The sequence below is a fragment of the Coptis chinensis genome, chromosome 8 (assembly GCF_015680905.1).
Source record: "Coptis chinensis isolate HL-2020 chromosome 8, ASM1568090v1, whole genome shotgun sequence".
Lineage (NCBI taxonomy): Eukaryota > Viridiplantae > Streptophyta > Magnoliopsida > Ranunculales > Ranunculaceae > Coptis > Coptis chinensis.
The window spans coordinates 27,820,011-27,829,803 of NC_141463.1; positions in this window are offsets into that span (position 1 = coordinate 27,820,011).

Consider the following 9,793-nt stretch of genomic DNA (forward strand, 5'->3'; position numbering starts at 1 on the left):
TCATTGCAATAAACTTAAACATATATAATACTTTTAATGTTTGGTTTTTAGCTTTTGTATACAATCATAAGTTATGACTAGTTTTCAAACCCGTCCTACGAACTGGTACCATTATATTAAATTATTTTTAAAAATATTTGTAACTATGTAGAATCATGAGATATTAAATATTATATTGATCACTTATTCAAATTTCTTGCTACGTGAAAATCTACTCCATAAAAAAGAAAGAACCCACCCTAAATAAAGCACTTCGACTTCTTTTTGTTGTTTAATAATAAAAATTTGATTGAAGAGTTTTGTGAAAATGCCTAATAAGATGAAGATCATATTGAAGTTTCTTGAATAGCAAGACATTCCAAATCATACGAAAATAGATATAATAAACATCATTTTAAATGCAAAACTATACTTGTCGGGATATTCCCACTATATATAATATATCTATGCAGCTATGCTTGAGATTAGTTCAATGTATTTGCATCCAATTCTCGATTTTTCCGTTAATTATTCTTTGTGGTTAGTTCAATTAATTTGCATCCAGTTTCTGATGTCTTGTTAATTATTATTTGAGGTTATACATCTAGTTTCTGATTTCTCGTTAATTATTCTTTGAAAATTTCACTTTTCTGTTTTTATTCTTTGAGGTTATAATCCGATGCATTTGCATCCAGTTTCTGATTTCGCGTTAATTATTATTTGAGGTTGATTCAATTCATTTGCATCCAGTTTCTGATTTTCCGTTAATTATTCTTTGGGGTTAGTTCGATATAGTTTTATCCAATTTCTGATTTCCTAGTAATTATTTTCGAGGTTATAGTTCGATGCATTTGCATTCCATTTCTGATTTTTCATTAATTATTTATTAAGATTAGTTCAATTCATTTGCATCTAGTTTATGATTTCTCGTTAATTAATTTTTGAGGTCAATTCAATGCAGCTGCATCCAGAATCCGATTTCCTGTTATTATTCTTTGAGGTTATAGTTCAATGCATTTGGGGTTTAGGGTTTTTGCTTCCAGTTTTTGATTTCCCATTAATTATTTTTTGAGGTTAATTCGATGCAGTTCCATCCAATTTCTAATTTCCTATTAATTATTTTCAAGGTTATAATTCGATGCATTTGCATCAAATTTCTAATTTCTCGTTAATTATTCTTTGAGATTAGTTCAATTCATTTGCATCTAATTTTTGATTTCTCATTAATTATTTTTTGAAGTTAGTTAAATGCAGTTGCATCCAGAATCCAATTTCCCGTTATTTATTCTTTGAGGTTATGCATCTAGTTTTCGATTTCCCATTAATATTTTTTGAGGTTAACTCAATACAATTGCACCCAAAATCCGATTTTATGTTAATTATTATTTGAGATTATGCATCTATTTTTTGATTTCCCGTTAATTATTTTCTTTAAAGTTAGTTCAATATTTTTGCATCTAGTTTTCGATCTCCCATGAATTACCCATTATTTGTAATTAAACATTCATACCAATGGTAAAAATGAAAAAATGGACGTTTTGTACCATGACCTTTGCTAGTTTTATCAATTTGAGCCAAGAACTTTTTTTTTTTAGCAAATTGGGCCATGACCTTTCTTTTTAGTATCAGTTTGGGCCACCGTTACCATTCCGTTACTTCACATGCTTATGTGGCGTGCCGGATGTATATGTGTCCGACCAAATGCTCATGTGTCACCGTTGAACTGCACACCTAATCACCGGCGATGTGGCATCGAAATTTCAAAGTGTTTCGAACCCGACATTTCACAGAAGTTGCACATGGTTTGAACCTTAAGGCAAACTCGCACTTAGTCGATAGAAATCCCCAAATTCAGACAAAAATCCCTAATTCCCTAATTCCCAAATGTAGACAGAAATCCCTAATTTCCAAATTCCCAAATTCTTAAATTAATTAAAAAACCTAATTAAACCCCAATCCCCAATCCCCAATCTTTAATCCACCAAATCAAGCAACTAATTAAGCATGGATCATTAATGTATAGAACTTTTCTTTGGTGGAAAATTTCAGAGAGACCCAACTGAGCTATATGATGGGTATAAGTGGTTTACGAAGCACATCTTGTATTACAAGGGTGGGAGAGTTCAGTACTTTTACAACATAGATCCAGATAAAATGTCATATTTTGAGTTGAAGGGCATGATTGAGCAAGAATGTCATGTGAAAGATATAGTTAAGATGTTCTACACTAATCCTAATTAATAAGCCTCTAGACATTGGCCTTAGGATAGTCAATGATGATAAAGATATTATAAAATGATGAAAATGGCAAAAAATGAAAGGGTAGCTGTTTATGCTGAACATGAGCAAGGTGATAATGTTGAAGAGTCTGAAGATGACAAAGAGGTTGATGAGGGTGATTGGTTGGAAGAGAGTGAGTCGAGTATGAGTCTGAGCCTGAGTCTGAGTCTGAGACTACATCTGAAGCAGCAACTCTGGATCATATTAGTGAAGATGATGACGAATTGATTGAAGTTAGGAAAAGAAATATGGAAATCAAGTATAAGAAGAAGAAATCAGTACACTAAAGAAGTTGATCAAGTACCAGATGAACCACATGAAGAAGCAAGTGAAGCAGCCATTGAATAAGCAAGTGATGTAGCAAATGAACTACCAAATGAGATGGATATTGGCGGTGTTGGAGAGGATGAGTCTAACTATGCTGCATCTGATGACTATTTAATTAAGTCCTGAATCTAGTGAAAAGAAGATGAGTATGTTGCTTCTGTTAAGGAGAGGAAGAGGAATTCGAAGGTTAAAAAGAGGATGTACCCAATTTTCAACCCTAATGTTGAGATGTCCAATATCCAAATTGAGCTTGGCATGAGGTTTGGTAATGCAAAGCAACTTAAAGAATGTTTAAAGAAATATGCAGTCCATAATGGGTATCCAATTCATAATAGGTGAGGAAGAGAGGTAAGGAGGTAGCTGTTGAGAAACCTGGGTCTTCAAAGAAAGGTAATGAGGTAGCTGAGATAACAAAGAAGGGTAAAGAGACAGTTTAGAGTGGGACTACAAAGAAGGGTAAAGAGACAGTTAAGAGTGGGACTACTGAAGTCAACAATGAAGACAACCAGGAAGCAAAGCCAACTAAGTAGCAGCTGCCACCACTGTAAGTTTATGAAATAAGTTTTAGAAAGAAATTCTTTTAGAAATAAGTTTTAAGTTTATGAAATAAGTTTGTTCAATAAGTTTTGAAATCATAATTAAGTTTTAGAAATAAGTTTTAAGTTTATGAAATAAGTTTGAATTTTGATATAGGTGAGGAGGGAGAATAAGGCTCCCTCATCTAATGTAGGTGAGGGCACACCAACTGTGTCAAAGAGAGGTAAAAGGGCAGCTTTAACAACTGTTGAGAAATCTAGATCTTCAAAGAAATGTAAAGAGACAGTTAAGAGTGGGACTACTGATGATGTACCTCAGGGAGTTGGAGCTCCAAAGAGGAAGACAGGAGAAAAAGGAAGAAAGGATCTTGTACCTGAGGGAGTTGGAGTTTTTATAGCCGAAAGTGGAAACTTTTACTTGAAGGTAATGTTATTTTACAAACTACTTTGCATTTTATAGATTTCCTTTTGAAATGAGGTAGTTGTTTTACATACTACATAAACATAACCTAATCTTTTGTCCTTCTTGTGATAGATGTCAGCCACTGGAGCACCTATTCTTATAAATGAAGCAAAGATTTCTGAAGCAAACAATAAAAGAAAAGGTAGACCTTCCCAGACGATCTAGTAAAGCTCCAGTTATTGGTTTACAGTCAAATCAAGTTTCAAGTGAAGCTCAAGTACCTAGCAGTCAAGGTTCAATAACTGCATCTAAATAAGTTTCAAAAGCTTCAACTATTTCTTCTGCACAAGCTTCAACGACTGCTTCCAATCAAACAATCACTGACAACTGATGTAGTGGCATCAAGCAGCAAGCCTAAAACTAGATCTGCAGCTGCCCTAGAAACTCACCATCAAGCAGTGGCATCAAGAAACTCACTATCACTGACAACTGATGCAGTGATATCAAGCAGCAAGCCTAGAAACTCACCATCCAAGACTAAGCAGAAAACAACTGCTTTGACTGTGAGAACAAGAGCAAATTCCAAACCTAAAACTAGATCTGCAGCTACCAAAGCCAAAACTAAAGTTTGGAAATAGTTCATGTTTGAAGACTTGGTGATGTAGTACAAGCTCTGGGCTTTCTGTTGGGATTTTGCGTAGTCAGTCTTTGTTTTGTCTGTTTCCTTTTGTAGTATCTTTTCCTTTTGTTGGTGTATGATGTCATGTGTAAACACTGATGTAAACACTTGGTGCTTATATTTAGGTTTTTTGTGGTTCAATGTCATGTTATGTATTACATTGATTTTCTAACTTTCTTTCAGTTATTGTATGCAGTGTATGTTGTTAAGTGGTTCAATGATTATATTTAGGTTTTTTTGTGGTTCAGTTTCATGTTATGCTAGCTGTTATGTAAACACTTGGGGTTTGTTGTGATGGTGGTTCAGTGTTTTTTTGTGATTTCTTTTGTTGTATGTCGATCAAGTACTAAGAAACAAGCACCAAGCACTAAGAAACAAGCACCAAGCAATAAGAAAGAAACAACTAATCTTTGTTGTCATAACTGATCAAGCACTAAGCACTAAGAAACAAGAACTAATATAGACAACTCAAACTAAATTTACAATGAAACTCAAACAGATAGTGCACTCATCTAAATTAATAATGAAACTCAAACTATTTCCACTACTACAATACCATTGGAAATCACAATGCACTCAAACTCCTTCCACTACAATACCACTGGAAATCACTTTGCACTAATCTAATTTTACAATGAAACTGAAACTTCATCGCCAAACCATCATCGTCTATTTCAAATAATGTAATCTTGACTTTTTTATCTCTTTTAATTTCATCTCTTTTTGAAGATGATGAAGAGCTGGCTGGGGAAGAGCTTGAACCCGCTGCCGACTCAATGTTTTTCATTAACAGTTCCTCATACCATTGGAAATCACTCCCACACTCGGTGCACAATTCACGAATTTCTTGCCTTCATTTTCATTTTTCTTTTTTGATGTGTTAACCTTTCTAACCCCTGTGCAATTCGCCTTTCTGCATCTTAGATTCTCCAAAGATACCATTGATGATGCTCTCTCGTCTCCCAACCACTGGAAGTCTCTGCAAAAGCGGCATGTCAAAAAAAATTTGCCCAAGAGAACGGCTTTGGCGAGACTGTTTCAGGATCCTACTTCCGCCACATTTTCGAAAACAACACGGTGTCAATAACCAACGAATTGTTAGACCAATGATTTAACTCATGATAAGCACATAAATGCTACACATGTATGCCCATATTTATGTTATATTGTCTCGTTAATTACTATAAGTTCCTTTGATTAGTCTATTTCCTTGGTTTTATCGAAATCAACGCAAATACGAAGAAACGGGCTGAGACTGAGGACTTTACGGAGTTGTGAGATTCTCACGTCTTGATTACAGAGAGAATACAAAAAACAAGATATGAAGTAACATGTGTATGCCATTATAAAGCTACTGTAAAAAGTTGAGGTACTATTGTCAAGAGGTCAAAGTATGCCCATGCCTTAAGAAGCCTATGTTAGAGCGCGACCCGTGCTCCCTTCTAATTTCATAGAAAAATAGTGTTTTCCAGAACCTTTGCATCTTCGCGCTAACTTCTTGGATTTCAATTTGGGAAGTTCCAAAAGGATTCAAACACAAAAGGAAAGGTTTCCAGAAAGGGATTCCAAGGCTTGAACGCCCTAATCCATCTCTATAAAAACAAAAGAAGTGGAGAGCTCTTTCTCTCTCTCGCCCCATCACAAAAACTCAAGAACAGTCTGAGAGCTTGCTGGAGAAGAAGAAGTGGAGTTTCTGGAGAAGAAGCCAACGCCTACCACACAGTTTTGTCGATGATTTCTCTTCCTTATTCCTTTGTTTCTTCCACCATGTTTATGAGTAGCTAAACTCAAAGCTAGGGCTTTGGTGAAGCCCTAGACTTGCGTAGGATATCTTTATGTTACTGTTACTGTTCTCAAACCGATTTTAAATGATTTATATATTGTTTTCACACTGATGTTAGTGGTTTACTTGCATTGATTATATCTTGAATGATTAAATTTCATATCTTGACTAGTTAATCATAGGATTACTATTCTATTAGCATTATAGCATGGTTTTTTATTGTATAATGGATCTGTGAGGAGTTATGGCGCAATAAGACAACTCTTGCTAGGGATTCATATGTTTGCATGCTGAAATTCAATTCGACTTCATGTATAGATGCATATTAGGGCTTAAACGAACACATATTCGAGAAAGCTAGGGTTTCCTTTCCCTCATTCTACTCGTAATTACACGAGAACTTTAAAATAGTGAATTAAGATAACCTACAAGAGTCTAAGGTGGAATCAAACACCTTAGTGTTTCCATCATTCATAGTTAATATAAGTTTCATCATTTTCATAGTATAATTAAAATAGTTAGTAATTAAACACTCTTCAGATCAACAACCATAATATTCGGATTAGGTTAAGTAGTATATATTTTAGAATTTAGTTATTCCTAGATCACAATCCCTATGGGTTCGACCTTGTTCTCACACACCTACTACAATAGACCTTGTGCGGTTGCAAGTAATAATAGTAATAAGAGTTAATTAACATGTTTATTTTGGTTGGTTAAATCTCTATTGTATTAGCTACTCATAAACATGGTGGAAGAAACAAAAGAATAAGGAAGAGAAATCATCGACAAAACCATGTGGTAGGCGTTAGCTTATTTTCCAACAACTCTACTTCTTCTTCTCCAGCAAGCTCTTGGACTGTCCTTGAGTTTTTGTGATGGGGCGAGAGAGAGAGAAAGAGCTCTCCACTTCCTTTGTTTTTATAGAGATGGATTAGGGCATTCAAGCCTTGGAATCCCTTTTTGAAAACCTTTCCTTTCGTGTTTGAATCCTTTTAGAACTTCCCAAATTGAAATCCAAGCAAAGTTAAGCGAAATCTTGAAAGGTTCGAAAAACACCGTTTTTCTGAAATTAGAAGGGAGCTGGTCGCTCGACATAAACTTCTTAAGACGCTGGCTTCGACCTCTTGACAACAGTACCTCAACTTTTTACAGTAGCTTTATAATTTCATACACATGTTACTGCATATCTTGTTTTGTGTATTCTCTCTGTAATCAAGACGTGAGAATCTCACAACTCTGTAAAGTCCTCAGTCTTAGCCCGTTTCTTCGTATTTGCATTGATTTCTGTAAAACCAAGAAAATTGACTAATCAAAGGAAGTTATAGTAATTAACTAGACAATATAATATAAATATGGGCATACATGTGTAGCATTTATGTGCTTATCAAATACCCTCAAACTTACATTTTGCTAGTCCTCGAGCAAACTAACTACTAAACTAATAACAAAAAAAAAAATAATAAAAAAAAAAAAAATCCTAACTCATTTTCGTAAGAGTCACGATTACACTTAGCATGTCTAACAAGCCTTTTAAACCCCTGGGTTTACCCTAGTGGACGAGTTTAGTCTCGTGAGAGTTTTCAGAGAAGTTACTTGATAAGAGCCCAAAACTGTAGTTTTAACCCCTTAATAATCATACTGTTAGACCAATTATGTGAATAATAAGTAAGAGTTAATACTGATTACGTGTTTTATGCATTTCAGGCTTCAAAGTCCATTATGTGCGAACTGTACCACTTTAGCGAGATAAAGGAGCAACAAATGACCAGAACTTCCGAATGCCATATCTTTGGACTCGGACCTGAATTGGGCCTACCTTATGTCAAAACGACCGGCTCGGAAAGAGCTTTCCAATGGTCCAAGCCTTAACCCAATCAGAGGAGCAGAAGTGGACGAAAAGTCTGTGGAAGCCAACTACACCAAGAGGCCTTTTGATTTGAAGAATTGGGTTTTGGGCTCGATTCTTCGGCCCAAAACATGGCTCCAAGCCCATGCACGATTTTTGGATCTGGATGTATAAAAACAAAGCTTCACTCTTTGTTAATGGTAGCTAGTTAGACCTAAATTAATATATAGAATTCTAGATCTAGTTTTATTAAGAAATTAAGTTTTAGTTCTATTTCAATTCTTGTTTTAGATTAAATCCTTGAATCATTGTTCTTGATTGATTAGATAAATAAAATAGTTAGTTGTCCATTTCAATTTTGTCATTTCCATTCTAGATCTAAATTAATTTCTTGTTATTATTCCATTCCAGCCATTAAATTAGATTCATTATTGTTAACTAAGTAAATCTCAATTTCTTACATTATGTTTAGTTTAGATTCAATGGGAAATGTTGGGTTGATGACTCAAGGCTAAACCTCCATTAGAGGGGTGATGAAGCCTTGATGAAAACTTAGTGGTTAGTATAGAATTTGGTAGTAGAATCTATTCCACTCTAGAAGGTCGTGTTTCAGCCATGAGAATGGGTGGACGACCTCACATGCTAGTTAGTATCCGGTAGTAATGTCATGAACACTAGGGATTAGACTCGAAATTCTTGCCGCTAAAACGTAAGAATCGAGATACGACAATCTATACTAGGTTATTAAGTTGGATTCGAGGTGGATTTAATTCCCCTCATTTCTTTATCTAGAGTCAAACAATCGTATTTCCGTAGCTTCAGATTATCTTTAGTTATATTTTATCTTGTTATTTATTATATCTAGTTATTTAAAATAACGCGCTCATTAGCATAACATTTCAAAAAGCTCTCATTGACTTAAGACTGATTTCTTAGACTTAGAAAACAATCCATGCTAGGGAACTAGGAGTGGAACGAACTTCCTACTCCACTTAGTGCAATTAAATCGAGTAGAAGCTTTGATAATAGATAGTAAAAGTTCAGTTTTAGTTTTACTTACGTTTTGAATTCATAGTTCATTTTCAGTAGGTAAACTATTCATTTTACGCTTATCAAATGGCATGCGCCCATCTTAGTTGCACTTTAGCATCGTTTTCTTTGTAGAAGTAGTTATTTTAAGTCCCATTAAACCCACCCACCCTTGTTTGATTCATACTGTGGTTGCCGTTTCAGTTTTGGAAAAATTCCGGAGAAAATCCATAGAGGAGCCAGCCGCTAAGGAGAGACCATTCCGCCAAGTTATTCGGAATTTCAATTTATCGATTACGCCATACAAGATAGATAAGCCAGCGCCATTTTAGCTGAAATTTCCGGATTTCCACAGTTTGATTCGAACTTCGAGTTGTCAAGTTTTTCAGTGTTCTAATCTCTTATATACACCTAACACGCCGCATACAAGACGCTTTCATAAGTCAAGGACGCCATCGGTATTCCTTTCTTCCATACCTCGCATTTCCGTTAGAGGTTTTCTACTAGTATATCAGAATTGTTTGGAGTGTTGCATGTTTAGTTAAGCTCAACTTAGTCTTGCATGAGATTAAGGTCTGGTCGAACAAAAACAACAAACGTAATTACACGGCAACAAACAAGTCTATCTAGTACACCACCCACGACACCTCTAGCTACTATCACACACACCATACTTGACATAATAATGGGTGAAGAAAGAGAGACTCCTCTCTCCGACTTCTACAAAGCTTTGAGCGATAGCCCTAAGTCTTGCATCGTTCTAGCAGACCCAGTGGGGGATTTTCGAATCCCCCCAAACATATTTAATTTGTTACCCGTTTTTCATGGGTTAGACCATGAAAAACCTTATCAGCACATGCGTAGGATTGAACAAGTCCTTACAACATTCCACCATCCTACGGTTGGTACGGAACAGATTAAACTAAGG